This window comes from Apis laboriosa, unplaced genomic scaffold (assembly GCF_014066325.1).
Source record: "Apis laboriosa isolate Shangri-la unplaced genomic scaffold, ASM1406632v1 scaffold112_cov148, whole genome shotgun sequence".
Classification (NCBI taxonomy): domain Eukaryota; kingdom Metazoa; phylum Arthropoda; class Insecta; order Hymenoptera; family Apidae; genus Apis; species Apis laboriosa.
The window spans coordinates 2,007,105-2,023,660 of NW_025220865.1; the positions used below are offsets into that span (position 1 = coordinate 2,007,105).

The following is a 16,556-nucleotide window of genomic DNA, read 5'->3' on the forward strand; positions in this document are numbered from 1 at the left end:
AGAGAGAGAGAGAGAGAGAGAGAGAGAGAGAGAGAGAGAGAGAAATGAGAACCGCTGGTTCGTTTGGTGGGATGGCTCGAATGGGGCGACTGGTTGCCGGTCGTTGACCTCGCAACTGCAACCACCACCCCATCTCGGGCCTCCTCTCTTCTAGGTGCCGTGAAACTGTTCTATCTGTGCCTCTACTCCGTATCTATCGCTCTTCCTGTCTGGTTACTCATTACGACTTTTTCCGCTTCTTCGGTCTTTTGCTCGTCTTTTTTCCCCCCCTCCACCCACCTATCCTTCGGACGCCACCGGATTAATTTCTTTCCATGCGACAAGAATGCAAGATAGAGTGGTTGTCACTGTGGAAATGGGTAGACGTTGTCGGTGATTTTCTTTATGAATATAGATGGTTATTCCTTGTCGAGTTTTTTCTCGAAAAAATTTCAAAAAAAAAAAAAAAAAGTATCGATTGTTTCCTACAATGTTGTTAAGGATCGAGGAAATGTTTATTATGTTTCGAGTACTTTTTTTTTTTAAATTTGCGTAATTAATAAATTATATCGTTTATAATATGAAATTGGTAGCACAGATGATACCAGTTGGATTTCATAAAATTTTTTAAGAAGATAAGTCTTATCTTAAGTGAAAGGATTCCTGAATTATTATCTAGAGATAATATAATTCGAAGTTTAAAGATTAAGATAAGCGTGGATAGGATAATATCCATAATTTGTAATACCTGAATCTTTTCTGGTTGTTCAATTTTTATTTTCCGTAATCTAATTTGGAAAATTTATGAAAGGTCTATAATAAGTGAGTTATTATTCGTTTAAATTTTTTTTAGTGCAATTATATATGAGTATTTTTGACAAATAAAATAAATTTGTCGACATAACGAACATATCGATTTATTATAATATGCCTCGATTAAAATTTACAAATTTAAATGGATTTTTTAAAAGAACAACGAACAAAAAAGAAGCATTTTTAATTTTAATTTATCTATTTACAATGATGGAAAATGATTAATCATATAACTGTCTTCATTAATACTATCTATTATACTTAAGAGAGCTCAAAGCAGCATTATTATCAAACGGATCATCTTATCCAACCCCTATTTTCCTCTTTTCCCCATGTTTGGGACGATAATTCAAATAGAATGACATGCAATTTGTTTCGAGAAGGATTGTGTGACAGTCGAATTCAACGTGGCGGAACCACCCACGGGTTATTCCTCCCAGAGGAACTATTACGCAAATCGCAAAATGGACAATCGATCTATGTAATTTCGATCAACCATCGTTCAAGTTTCCGATTCGTTATTAAACAATCTGGAAATCGAAAAATTAAAACAAAAAATATCTTTAGAGTAGAAAAAAAACATATAAAAAATGGTCGATACGTCTAAAAATTTCATATCATCGTTGGAAATAAATCCCCCAAAAGCGAAATTACTGTTAATATCCTCTTATAACATTGAAATATTGTACTATAATATTTCCAGGCAAACATATTTTTGGATGTAGTTTGTACAAATATAAGGTCATCGACATGATATTTTTCATAGGTGATGACAGATTTTCCAATAACAGCATTCGATCAAATATCGAGAGGAAAAAACGATGAATGAAGCGATCAATAAATAATATCAAATTCTTTCTAAACGGATAATAGATGTATTTTAATAAAATATATGTAAAAAATAAAATAATAATTACTACAAGATAAAATTGATTAGATTTAATTTATTCATACATGCGAATACGTAACATCTATCTATGTTAAAAGAAGAGAAAAATATTTATATTGCATAAATAATTGTGTACAAATATATAGTACTGATATTGATTAACTAAATATATACCATTAATATAATCTGAACTTGGTCTCAATATGATTAATCTAATAAAATTCTTTTACTTTATTAGAACAAAAAGAAATTTGTATTTGCTTTTTAAATGATTGAATTAACATATAAATCAAGGAATCAAAAATATATCAATATTAAGTTACAAAATTAGCGAATGTGCATCAATAATTCTATTTTCTCATTATTTATACATATATATTCTTTGTAATCATATATTTTCCCATCAAAAGCAGTTCCAATCTTAGATTAGTAAGATTAATCACATCAAAATTCTTATAACCATCTCTTAACTTTATTCAACAATTTTCCCAAACGGCCTGTCATTTGCATATCTACTATAACCTATCCCATTTCATCGTTCTAAAACGTGCGTTTATAAACCCAACCGCAAGTCTCGCAAGATCACTCCCATCGCTATAGACTTTTGCTTTTCTCCATCCAGATTAAAATCATCGCGTGACGGTCTCCAAAAATATCAAAAAACTAAATCTTATCACAGTAAATGTTTATTACTATTGATTACATGTTAAATCAATACTGTATAACTTTATTAATAGTTTCAGGATAGAGTAAGTTCGTTTCTTTTTATAAATAAAAAAAAAAACGTAGAAACACGATTACATTCAACCGTGCGATAGGGTGGTCCGCCATGACCAGATCACGTGCTGAATGCGCAAAGTATATCTGGGAAGGATGCGCGCGCACCTATCCGGATCCATCGAGCTTTACGAGCCCATTATACGTCGTTATATACTCGATACATACACCTGACTGACTTCGTACGTACCCTCTTTTTTTCGTGGCACTCGATTCGAGTGATTTTCAGATATTTTTTTATATGTGTGCATTTATATTCGATGTATGTAACGACGTATGTAACGGATATATATGACGAGAAAAATCGGTATATAGTATCATTCCAATGAAGTGTAAAAATGCATATAGAATGAGCCATCTAATTGAGGTTATGATAGGTAATGTGATATAGGTGATGATATTTAAAATCGATTATGAGATTTACTGATGATTTTAATGTATTCTTTTATCAAATTTTAGATTAATTGTGGATTAATAGAGAGAAAAATATATTTATAAGATATACAATGGCAAGAATAAAAGAGAAAAATCTCTTACGAGATGTTTTTTTGCATTATAATAATGAAATATAAATGAAAAGTAAAAGTTAATACCGCATAAAATAAAACTGTTGCTATAAAGAATCTCTGCAACCTTTATAAACCTTTTATAACCTTTTATATTATCAACCTCTAACTTTTTACAAAGTTGTAAGGAAAACTATGGAAAATACGCAAAGTTAAAAACGATCGAACTTCGTGAAATCCCTTTCAACAAGGCAACTATACCATATTTAACACATCCTTACAATCTAACACAATTCTTTCATCCATACTTATGAATTAAAAACTATCATTCATTTTTATCATCATCAACTTTTATAAATATTTCTCTACAATTGGAACAACGAAAGAATCCTTCCTTATCCGACGAAATAATCCACACTGGCAACAAATTAGAAACTTTCATACACGTTCAAGCAAGAGTATTCCTATTCAACAAAAAACCATGCTCGCAACGTAATTACGTTTTCTATGGAAATACGTGTCTTTGGTCTCCTTTGACGCGTAATTTAATACCGTCAACTTTCCTAAATCTCCTTACCACAGAGTCATTCTATGCTTTATCCCCAATGCTAAATCAAGGTTGCCGGATACAATGAAATTCCATTTTCCCACTAGATACACCAACTTCGGGGAGGGGAATATTTTTCATTGGACCTATACAGTCACGGTATCTGCCATCCTTAACCCAAACTAATTTTCTTCCTTGGAAATATCTTGCCGATTCTATAAGGGCTTATTCCGAACACCCATAAAAGGGAAGAGTGGGGGGAGGGGGGGAGGGGGAAGAGAAGAAGATAGAAATGGAAAGGGGACGTATTGGATGAAAATCGATTACAGAGCTTAAGGATAACTATGGTTTCCGCAAAGCCTCGAGAAATCGTGTTAACTGGCACGATATTAATTGGGGAAAAGGCTATGTCAATTAGCGAAACAATATCACTCTTTACTCTATAAATTGCATTTCTTTTCGCTTTGTATTACTTTGTTAGTTCCTTTTTAATTCTTAGCTAATAATTGATAAAATGTTTTTTGAACGATACTGAGATTCGATTGTACACGATAACGACAATATTAATGAATTTTTTTCTCTTCTTTACATTTCGCGATTTGTATAATTTTATTAAAATTGTATAAAATGTTTATTTATTCTCGAATAATCAATTCGTATTCCATTCAATCGTGTTCTCCTGTATTTGACAATTTTTCGAGCTTAATTTTCTCGAAGGTTCAAAAAAATTGAAGAATCTTCTGATTTATATTTTTCCAATGAAACGAAGGTGCCCAAATATTTATGGACAATAGTATACTGTTGTGAAATTTTATAAAATGTTTTTTTTGTTTTTTTTTTTTGATCGAAAAAACTGCAGTAATTTTTTTTTATTGACCCCATTGTAACCGAGTTCTCTGCTAGTGTTCTTTATTAGTTCAAATTTTATTACCATTATTAATTTGTCGATGCTCTTTTTACGTTTTTCACGATTGAAACAAAATGTTTCAAAATCTTTTGAAAAAGCAACGAGTATTTATATCAAATTAAAAATATAATTTTCCAAAATAATTGAAACGATTTTACATACATTAGTTTAGCATTAACGACTTCCAAAATATTATTAGAGAACCATGAATAGACTGCAAATCTTTGAACAAATTAAAAATATTTACGATCACAAGAAATAGATTTGAAACTTTCACCCTTTAAACGTATTTTCCTTTGAATATTCGATACCCTCTTGCATTCTGCAGATCTTCCGATTGCACAATTCAATAGGAAAACCTGGCACAATGTGTCCCCTACAGGAAATAAAAAGAAGGAAAAAAAAAAAAAAAGAAATTTTACAAACTTTTTATTCGTATTACAACTTCCTTCCTACGTATAACGTCTTCTTTCTCTCTCTCTCTCCCCTTCGCCTTGTTGGCTTTAAAGCATTTCCTCCTATACGCCGCTTTGAAAGAGCGATTTTCCACGCCGCGCCTCTCTCCCCCTCTCTCTCTCTCTCTCTCTGTCTCTTTCTGTCTCTTTAATTCTCACGCGCGTTACCTCTAGAAAGGAGGAGATATCGAGCCATTCTCTCGTCTCTCCTTATCAGCATTCCCCACATTCCATCGATCCGCGTATAAAACGCGCTCGTCTCGAGAAAGGTGATGGTATAATTAGCGTTGGTTGTCGTGGATTGCGGGGGTGGGTGGGAGGGGATTGCGGCGGACAGGTCCACGATTCGTGGCGCGTTAGGTTTATTTCGATGACCGAGTCCTCGACGAGTTCTTGACGTTGATCCAAATCGAGTGTCGAGATATGTCGAAACGCGATGGTGTTGTTATATAATAAAAAATGGACAGGTGATGTCTCCGCTAAGTAAGAATTCGAAGGCGCGTGAGAGTTGTTGTACGACGCGTAATAAATCTTGAATGAAGATATTTTTGTTTCATTTTATTTATTTTATTTATTCTATCTTTGGATTAACGATCGTTTGCAAAAACGAATTGTTGGGTGGATAAAAAGAGAGAGTGACTTTTTTTTTTCTTTTTTGGACGATTTCTCTTTTAATTCGATGTTGAAAAAGTTGTTTCTAATTTTAAAGGAGATTTTAACCGCGTTTAATAAAATTTTTAAACGAGACATACATCAAATGGTTTACGATATTTGGATGTCCTTCAAGTCACCTTAAGAATTTTCATGAACGATAAATTCATTCGATGTTCAAGTTATTTTTGCACGTAAGTAACAAACTATCAGATTCGAAACGTTATAATTGAACAGTCGCGTGGCTATTTTGAAAACTTTGGCTAAGGGTATATGAGGCACTAAATAAAGACACCGATATATTTATTCAGTATCGATGCGCTGGAGGAAGGAGAATTAATCTCATTGGAAATAAGGAATAATTGAAATCGTATCGTATCTCGTTAGAACTTGGAGATTTGATTAAAAATTTTCTAAAAATTGTTAAAAGTGATTGAATGTTGTATATTTACAATTCTTGATTTACTTTGAAAATAAATTAAACGTTCAAGTATACAAATCAGCGGGGGCGAAATTACAACGTGGAAACAAATATCATAATGACAATCAAACTTGAAATACTAGCTATATTGCTCTCGATCCGTGTATAGTACAGTAACAAATAAGCATGTCGCATTTATTACGAGAGCGCGTGTCTAGCATTTTGTCAAATGAAACAAAATATCAATTACGCTTTCGCAAGTGCACTTTATGTGCACGCGTACTGCACTTTATTGCACGCGAATTTACCAAGTTTGCTCTATCTCGTGATATAATCATAATATCTTAATGTCTTTTTAATGTCGACTTCGTTTAATTCTCTAATAATGAAATTTATTAATTATAATATTAATCGTTCGATAATTGTCGAGTCGAAATTGAAAATTGGAAATTTTTTTTTTCGTGTTATTTGATATTTTTGAAAATTTATTTGATTTATTTAATGAAATTTTTTTCATTTCAATTATTTTTTAATTCAATTTTTTTTTATCATATTTCTTCTTTTTATGGAAACAAATATAGAGTTTTGTAAGACCGTAGATGTAAGTACAAATTATAAATTCAATTTATCAAATATCTCGTTTACTAAGCCAACGTGTTTAATCAGTTAAAAAACTTAGAAATTATTAGAAATTATAACTAATCTACGAGAGTGCTGTTATATATTAATAATACAAATAATACGATCATATCATGGGTTAAACGCCTCTATGCAAACATGAGTCAACGTGATTAATCATAAAATACGAGGAAACCATCCGTAACATCAGTTGCGTTATTATTATTAATGAAAACAAGATATTTATAGAGCTGAATTCCTTTAAAACCTTTTTTCGATTACGAATCAATTATTGAAATTGAAAATTTAAATGAATTCGAAAGAAATATTTTGCCGAAAATTTATACAAATTAATTCGAAAAATATAATTATTTGAGAGTAATAATTAGTGAAATAAAATGATATATTGTTTAGATAACCACTATCTCAAATATTTGATTATTCAAATAATGCGTAACACATACGTATAATTTCAATAATTATTATATATTTAAACATTTGTATAATATTCAGATATTTAAACAATATCCAATCCTCAAATATTTTCGAGTCTATTAATCACAACTTCATATCCCACTTATGTCCTTTCAATGTTCATGTTGTATAATTAATATATCTAATTATTCTTAAGTAATTTTGATTTTTCGAAAAAATTGATTATACATTTTAATGATTATTTATCAATTCCTGGAATAAAAGAAAAATTATAAATCGCAGTTTATAAAAAACTGAAGTCAATGAATTAAATCTCTTCTGCAACATAGTTTTCCTCTTTAGTAACGACACTCAACTTTATCAACGAGTTTGTAGAAAAAAAAACATAAAAAAAAAAAAAATCGTTGAACTAGGACGACAAAAATAACAAAGCCGAATCACGAGGATTAAATTCCATTTTCATGACTGTGCGCCCGAGCTATTTATCAACAGAGGAAAAACGAGGGAATCGCGGGAGCAGATGGTGGCGCCACTATTAATAAAAATAATACATAACCTACGTGTCGCGAAACAACCTCGTGATCGTCGTGAACGCGAAAAACAGTGGGGTATTAACACCAGTTTATGTAAACGGGAAAGAGACAAGAGAGTTTCGAAAATAGTCGTTCGCGACCCACCACCGCGTACGCATTTAGACGGCCGCGCTAAACTTAGATTGTTTTCTGAACAAACGGGTTAAGAGGGGGCCCGGAGAAGTGTGTATGACACGATGGAAAATGCTTGGAAAGAAACACGTTTATATGGAGCGGCTCGATTAACCGTGTATGTGAATTAAAATCCGAGCGCAAATGTTTACATTGGCCAATCAGATTTCTGCCGGCTGTTTCGAATTGTCTTTTTTTTTTTTTTTTGAAGAATTACTTTTCTCTCTTTATAGAGAGTTTATTTATCGATAATTGGTAAGAGGAATTTTTAATAGATTACATTAAACTACGTTAAAATAGGAATTTTCGATCGAGAAAATTTGCGGGAAAAAAATTTATAGGTTATGGCACTCTTTCAATCATTTTAAATTAACACAGGGGAATGCTTTTAACCTATAATCCGAATTTCTCTATCTCCAAATTCTCCAAATATTATATGTAATATATATCTAAATTAGTATGTAACAATATTTTATAAAAATAGCTGCGCTCGATCGACAATCGTTATCGCTCTCGATAAATTTCAATAGACATCAATTGCAATTTTTGAAATAACGAGTTATCGACTTAAAAATTTACAAACATTACTTGTAATAGAAACAAACATTCACACTTTCTATGCTAACTTTCGAATATAAATTTCGACGGAACGCGACAGTTTGTGAAACTGGTTGTTTCGGCCGCTAAAATTCTTAGTGGCGGTGTTTCGCGCGTAAAAAAAAAGAGAGAGAACAGAGCATGTTCTCGCGGGTAATTTAGTTGATGGTGACTGCGCCCTCGATGAAAGAGAGCGAGAAAGAGAGAAGCACCCTTAGGAACGATTCGTGGCCTCCTCCGAGTCTCCGAGGTCGGTCCTGCCTGTTAGTAAATATTACTTAACATTATTACCTGCCAAGCTGACGTCATTGCCGACGTGGACTAACGAATGAGGACATTTCGCGCTCACACGTTGCGTGTCGCAGCTTTTCTACAAGCTCGAGTTTGAATTGTTGTGAGATTTGAAATGTTGGAAATGTTTCACGAGGTTGAAATTCTTGTAGTAAGATATTGTCGGATAACGGGAAATTTCTTTCGTGACATGCAAAATGTTCAATCATTTCATCAATATTCTTTTTAAAAATTTAATTTTACAATTAGAATTAACATTATGTCCACCGTGATCAATAAAACTGTAACTGCATATATGTAAAATATTAAAGAAGCATTTGTGATGACACAATTGAGTATAACCTATAAAAAAAAAAAATAGAAAATAGAAAATAATCAAGTATATCCTTTACATGAACGTGAATTTAATTGAAAATGAAATTTCATCCATAATATCCACTATCCTCGAGACATCATAATTCTGCTTTTATCCGCATTAAATCGTGTTACGATTCGATTTCAAGAGGACACGTCCGCGTATAGAGCGGAAAGTCGTCCATAAAGTTTATAGCACGAAGAAGGGGCGTATATCTCGGCCATTTTCCTCCGTTCTCCACTTTTCCGCCAGATCTCGTTACGCTTCGGTTGGCTCAAGGAGAGAAACAACGAACATTTCTGTTGCACGCATAATCCATCGATATGTTTCTATTAGTCGCTTTATAATTGAAAAGATGAAATATACCGTGAAATAACACGGTATATGACGTTCATACTTTCTGGACTCAATACACAAGGTGGTAACAAAATGAATCGAAAATATGGAATATACAATTTTTTATATTATCTGAATGATATTATTATTTTCTCAATTCTTGACTCTTTTCGAATCTTCAATTTTATCCCAATTATAATTTTTATACATTACCTCGTATCTATACGTTTATTTTCATTATTGTGTTTATTAATACAAGTCAAGAATCACTTTCCTTTCATTTGTAAAGGGAAACACCCTTTATAACACTGCACAGATTGTACGGCCATTCGATGAAAACTTGACAATTTCTGGAAACTACAACATCGAGGAAATTTATCTCACCTTACGTAACAAAAGGGAATTACCTAGGATTTCCGTTGTTTCAAGGCGTTTATATATTACGTCCATTACGCGTATATATTAACCCCGCGCTGGCTGACCTACGCCAATCACGCTTCTAAATTTATCAATTTTTCTTTTTCTTTCTTTTTTCTTTTTTTACTTCGCAAATAATCATATCGCACGCGTTATCGTCCACCGTTAAATCGACTCGGTGAAAAAATGACTATCATCGATTCGCTCGAGAATTAAAACGGAATCGATGTACTTGATATAGCGACACGACGACAAACTCGTATCAACGACGCACAAGTGGCACCCTTGCGTGATTCTCGCTCCCCGCTTCGCTCCACTTAACTATTTACGTGTCCTCCCCTCCCCTCCCCTCCTCCCTGCAATTTCACGAATCTCGATACGTTCGAATCCCCCCCCCCCCTCCCCCCGTAGCTTTCTTACAGTGTGACAAGTGGCAAAGCCTAAAAACGCATTAACGATAAATGGTATCGTCAAGTATAAACTCGTTTCGAATATCCGCAGGAGGAGGAACACGGACGGAACACTGTGTCTAGGATGGAGAGCTCGTAAGAGGGCATGAGCATTGAAAGCGAACAAATGGAAGGTGTTTCTTGGAAGCTTGGATACTTAACGGAGAAAACCGTAGTGTTACACTGCTTGGTGACATTTTAGCTGGTATAAAACGAGATCGTAATGTTTCAAGAGAATTAGAAAAGGAAAGGAAAAGGAATGTTGTGGAAAAAACCTGTCTTACTAGTATCTTTTATGTTTTATATTGTTCTATTATGTTCTTGTATTTTCAGAGTAAATGAAATCCATGCGAGATATTATGGACGGATGAGATGAGACGACTCGATTTGACTCCGTTATGGATAATCTTGAAATCAGAATTCGAGGAGGATAACCTGGAAATTAAAGAGTCTCGCTTGAGGTAGATTCAAAATGGAGGAAATTTTGTTTGAAATGACTTAGAAAAAAAAGAAAATATATTAGAATAATCCACGCGTGAAATTGATATTGATAATTGCAGGATTAAAAAATTTCACTTAGAAGAGATCTCCTTTCAAAATTGAAGATCAATGGATCTTAGAATAGTTAAAAAATTGAAAGGTCTCAAAATTAGAGGAATCATGAGATTAATGGATCCTATAAAAAATAATTCTAAGATTGAAGAATTCTCTAAGATAACCTGAAAAAATAAATCTATTTGAATCTAATAATCAATGGATCTAAGAATAGTTCCAAGATGGAGGGAGTCTTGTTAGATGAATGCTATAAAGAATTGATCACAAAATTAACACATTCCTCTTCAGATGAACTTTAAATTTATGAATTCTCATTGATTCTAGAATCTCTGAAGTGACTCTAACAATAAGAATTTCTATAAATTATTATATATTACTATCAGTATTATTAATTCGTTGATAATGGAATGAATAATTATGGAGGAAGATATATTTCTGGAAAATCCCTATTATGACTCTTATCCATTAAATGCAAGTGAGGTATCTAATAACAAGGTCCTAAATGCAGTTACTGTTGAAACAAACATATTAGGTTTCTCTCCATTAAACCAAATTCAAGAATTGACAAGATTAAAAATATGCCAATTAACAAAGCATTGAACTGAAAATTTCTTAATTATTGATTTTGTAAGAATTCATTTATTTTTTTTGATATCTCTATTATTTTTAGAATTCTAGATGAACAATTTTAATTAATTTCCTGAATCATGATACATGTATAATCATGGTATAAGATTGTCTTATCTTTTAGTTATTTTTCTGATTTTTAAATCAAATAGATATAAAATTTGATTTAACAACACGTTTTATAATTGTAAATTTATAGTTTTAATGAATATTAAACATTATATTAGGAATATAATTGTTCTATTGCATCAGAAATGTTTTTATTAAATATAAGTATTCAGAGATCATGTTGATCAACGTCTTACAATATAGTGACACAGTTAAACGCTATGTAACGGTATTTATATGTATTAGATCTTGTACCGCCTGAGGATATTAGTATTGAGTTTCACAAAGTTAGTTAGTGCGTCGTTACCAAGTTTCACGTGTTTCTGCATTTATATTAACATTATCTGATTATTATGCCTATTGCACGCTATACAAATTATACGTGTCACATATTATATCAATATTGTTTATCTTATTGAACAATATATATTGGATGATGGAGAGAAGATGTGTGACAATAATGATACGACAATTTTTTTTTTTTTTTTCTAAAAATTTAAACAGTTTTTTTAAACAGAATACACGTTAGAAAAACTTAATTGATCGAGCAGTTTCAAATGTGTTACTAATTACCACTATTTACATGATAATTAAGCTCGCGCTAATAGAAGAGAAATACGATAATTGATCGTTCTACACTGTCAACTGTGATATTATGAGGAAATGAAATATTTCTTGGAACGAAATAAAAGAAGTTTCGATTACGTATCATGTTTATAATGTTTCGAAAAAATATTTTGTTCGTATAAAAGGAAAAGAATCGAAACCTTTTACAAACAGTTAAATTATAATTCTATCTTCAAAGGTAATGTAATTCATTATTAACAGTGCTCCGTGTAAAATAATATTTTTAAACAAATGATCCATTTTTCCATCTCGAAACGTGATATATCCTTTTCTTTGTCAACCTAAAATGTCGTCTAATTTTTTAAATATTCAATTATTTAAAAAAAAAAAAGATATTTCTTTGCATCAATTTTTCTCTATCTTCATCAACATTTTAAGGACTCATCGATGATAATGCGCATCTTATCCTCGTCGCCTATTTAAGGTAATATACCCATGTGCTCATATTACGGATCACTTGCTACGGATGATCAGCTGATCAATTAAAATCTGTGGTTGACGACCAATGATCCGTGATACGAGCATAGATACCTTAAATAGGCGACAACCGATAACGTATCTGATGAACTCTGCAACTCCAGATGCACGGCATACGTTGAAACGTAATTAATTCAAGGAGACGCGTAGAATATATATTATATATAATATGTTTTAATATGAAGAGACTTTACATCAAGTTTTTTTTCCTTTAATTTAATTGTGATCATATTGTTTCAACATTACATTGGAATATCTAATTTGTTATTTTCACAGAATAACATTAGATGGTATATTGTAGATATTTTTGGTTGCTTCAACAAATCCAAAAGTTGTGTGCAACACAACAAAACAATACACAATGATATTTTATCTATTTGTTCAGAAAATAATTAGTATATTTCTCATTTAAATGTATGCCAAGTACATCTGCAAATTCTAATAAACATTATTTAACACATCATAAACATTCCAATTATACGTTTTCATGAATTTAATTTTCATTATTTGAAAACAATAATTGTAAAAAAAATATATATATATATATATTTAGCATTTATTCATTTCTCAAATTAATATTTCCAATATTATTCAGAATAAAAATTTCAGTTGACAAGAAATAACGATGAAATAATTCAATGCATTAAATATATTAAAGTATCATCAAGACAAAAGTATTTTCATAAATATTTCACAACAATACTCTAACGGGTATCATTATCGATAAATCTATGACAACCAAACTGTACAGAAAAACCAATGAATGATGGATTTCTTCGATCACAATAAATTTAAAGGAAAGCAATAGAAGACCAAATATTAAGGAGAGGTAGGGGGAGAGGGGAAGGAAGAAGAAAAAGAAGAAATAAAAATATATATATAAGAGAAAAGTAGCGATGCTGGTCTCGTTAAGACGCTTCAAGATGGTACTTCCCCCATTTCCTCCTCATCTCATGATTCGCTATCAAAGCCGCCATCTTGAAAGCACTTTAAATCAATTTATTAGCTTCGTTTTTAATCACCCTCCCCGTTTCGAACTGTCCACGATGAGGAGGAGAAGACACAGAAGAGAAGAGATGAAAGAGGACGAACGAAAGAAAATTACTGACGAGTCGATCGTGGAAATATTTTTCCTCCAATGGCAGTCTGTCGCTTCGCCTTCATCATCCCTTGCATCTTGATTAAACAATCCTACCATAGCATTCCGCCATGTTTGTTCCTCTCGAAATTACCTCTCAGATTATATTCCAACTATTCACGTTATTTAGACGACACGCCAATCAACCGATTTTTAAAGAGGAATGGAAATATGGGGAACCTGCTTTGGATGATGATTAATGTGCGAATTCCACTCCACACCATATAAGTGGGATTTATCAGAGAAGATGAAGATTCTGATTGATTTTTTATTTTAAATTATTAAATGGGGATTAAAGGATACAATGTTTTTGAACTATTGAAATGAATTTTTGAAAGAGGATGTGGAAATGTACAGTTTTCCTTTGGATGATTAATGAGAATTCCTTCACACAACATAAATGGGATTTATCAGAGAAGATGAAGATTCTGATTGATTTGTCATTTTAAATATTAAATGGGAATTAAAGAATACAATGTTTTTGAACTATTGAAATGAATTTTTGAAAGAGGATGTGGAAATGTTCAGCTCTCCTTTGAATAATTAATGAGAATTCCTTCACACCCCATAAATGGGATTTATCAGAGAAGATGAAGATTCTGATTGATTTGTCATTTTAAATTATTAAATGGAGATTAAAGGATACAATGTTTTTGTACTATTGAAATGAATTTTTATAAGGGGAATGTGGAAATGTTCAGCTCTGCTTTGAATGATTCCTCGACAGTCTATGATTTTATTGAGAGAATAGAGATTATGATTGATTAGAATTTGTCATTTTGAATTAGTAAATTGGAATTGAAAAATATCTTTGAATTATTCAAATGAATTTTTAAAAGGAGATATGGAAATGTTCAACTCTTTAGCTTTGGATAATTAATGCAAATTCTTCGAGGGTCCATGAATCTATTGAAAGGATGGAGATTGTGATTGATTAAAATTTGTCACTTTAAATTAGCAACTGGGAATCAATATTTTATGAACTATTGAAATGAATTTTTAAAGGAAGTAGAAATATAAAATTTTTATCCAAAAGTTTGGATAATTAGTGAAAACTTTTTAAACACTTTATAAATAGAATTCATGTAAAGATATGATTGATTAAAATTTGCCATATTGAATTAATAACTGGTAATGAAAAATAATTTTAAAATATTAGAATGAATTCTCAAAGAAGATGGAAACTTTTTTTATAGAATTTTTTATTTTTAATAATTGAGAATAAAAATTGTAATTACTACTAGAATTATTATTTAGAGCACACAAAAATGTAATTTGTCTATTTTATAGGTACAAATAAATAAATTTTTTTTTAAATTTTACCTCTATATTTTCACTATATTTATCTTTTCTTATTCTAAATATTTTTTTCTTATTATCGCAATATTTTCCAAGGATAGAATTCTCCTTTAGAATTTTCTACTGTATTTTCACTTTGTTTATTTTCCTTATTCCATTGTATTTTCTAAGGATAGAACATTTCCTTTGTATTTCACTAAAGAATAAAATTCCAATAGAATATTATTACATCCTGATGTTTTTTCGAGAAGAAGAAATATGTTATCGTGAATATATATATATTGGTTAGACTCTTGATTCGATAGATTTGAAAAATAAAGTATCTATTGTACATTTTATTTGCAATATATTGATACGAAAAAATTGTGAGAATATTTAAATAATGGAATCCTAGAATAACAAAACGTCTACGTAATAAACTACTTATGAAGAAAAGATCAAATATAATAGGGATTCTTCTGAAATAATAATAGTCTCATCTTTAAAAGTCGAAATTCGTAAAGTAGATGGAAAAAACTTTTTTTTTTTGCATTGTCCAATCATTTCAATGTTTGATTCTAATCGAAAACAATGACTCCTCGATTTCGTCTCTTTTAAGAAAATGAGAAACTTTCTTCTTGAATCAACATCATATTGACAACTTTATATATATGAAACTCATTTGTTCACACATCTTAAATTGCAAAAATAATTTTTCTGAAATATATATATATATATTTTTTAATATTAATTTTTATTTTCTAATTTTATACAACTGAGATTTTTGAAGATGATTGAATAATCTCTAAGTTAAAGACTCTTTAAATATAACAAAGAAAATGTCATTTTATAAAAAATAGTTTACCAACAAAAGGTAAATAAAATCTGTGTACACCTTTTTTCTCAATTATCCTCAAGTGTCCAAGTGAAAAAAATCTAAAAACAAGAAATCTTAATCAAACAATCATAAAATTTTTTGAAAATATATTCTTCCAATCGGAGAAGGAAAAAATGGCAATTTATTAAAATTATTTCTACAAAACAAAATTTTTCCACGTGTGCAACTGGCTAATCTAATTTGCGTGATCGATTAATATACAATTCCTCTCTTTATCCCTCGAAAAGGGATGTTGTACCGTGACAAGCTAAGACAATTGCGTTCCATCAATAAGTTTAGTCAACGATCAGAGAAACGCAGCGAATCCCTTTGATCTTGCCAATGACAAACGAACCTACCCTGCCAACAAACATTCCCCAGATTTCATCCTGCGAATCTCCTGAGACCACGTGAACAATAAACAGACTGTGATCCATCCACATCAAGAGTTCACAGATTCGATCAATTAAAGCCTGGAAAATTAATTCACAGCGAATTCGATACGAAATCTGGTATCAATCGAGCAATTTCTTTGATTTCCAATCAAATCCATACCTTTCCACTTTCGTCGCGGTTTTTCTACAATTTTCTACATCGCACAAAATTTTCAGTTTAACTTTAGTTTTAAAATATAAAAAATATTGTATTCTTTTTTCTACAATATTTAAACAATCTTCCAATCTTCTTTGTATATGCAATTATATTCAAATAATTGTTTGCAA

General features: G+C 31.1%; 1 protein-coding gene and 1 long non-coding RNA gene across 4 annotated transcripts in view; one reads left to right on the forward strand and one right to left on the reverse strand.

Annotated features, from left to right (window-relative positions):
• Positions 1-16,556, reverse strand: part of LOC122714140 — an 86,119-nt gene that overhangs the window by 63,512 nt on the left and 6,051 nt on the right. The gene's annotated exons all lie outside the window — the stretch shown is intronic.
• Positions 5,352-10,889, forward strand: LOC122714198. Of its 3 annotated transcripts, none has more exons than XR_006346595.1 (3): positions 5,352-5,718; positions 10,200-10,608; positions 10,708-10,889. It is a non-coding gene; the product is annotated as an uncharacterized LOC122714198 (long non-coding RNA). The 3 variants fall into 3 exon arrangements; XR_006346596.1 differs by lacking the exon at positions 5,352-5,718 and adding an exon at positions 7,431-8,562; XR_006346597.1 differs by lacking the exon at positions 5,352-5,718 and adding an exon at positions 7,431-7,957.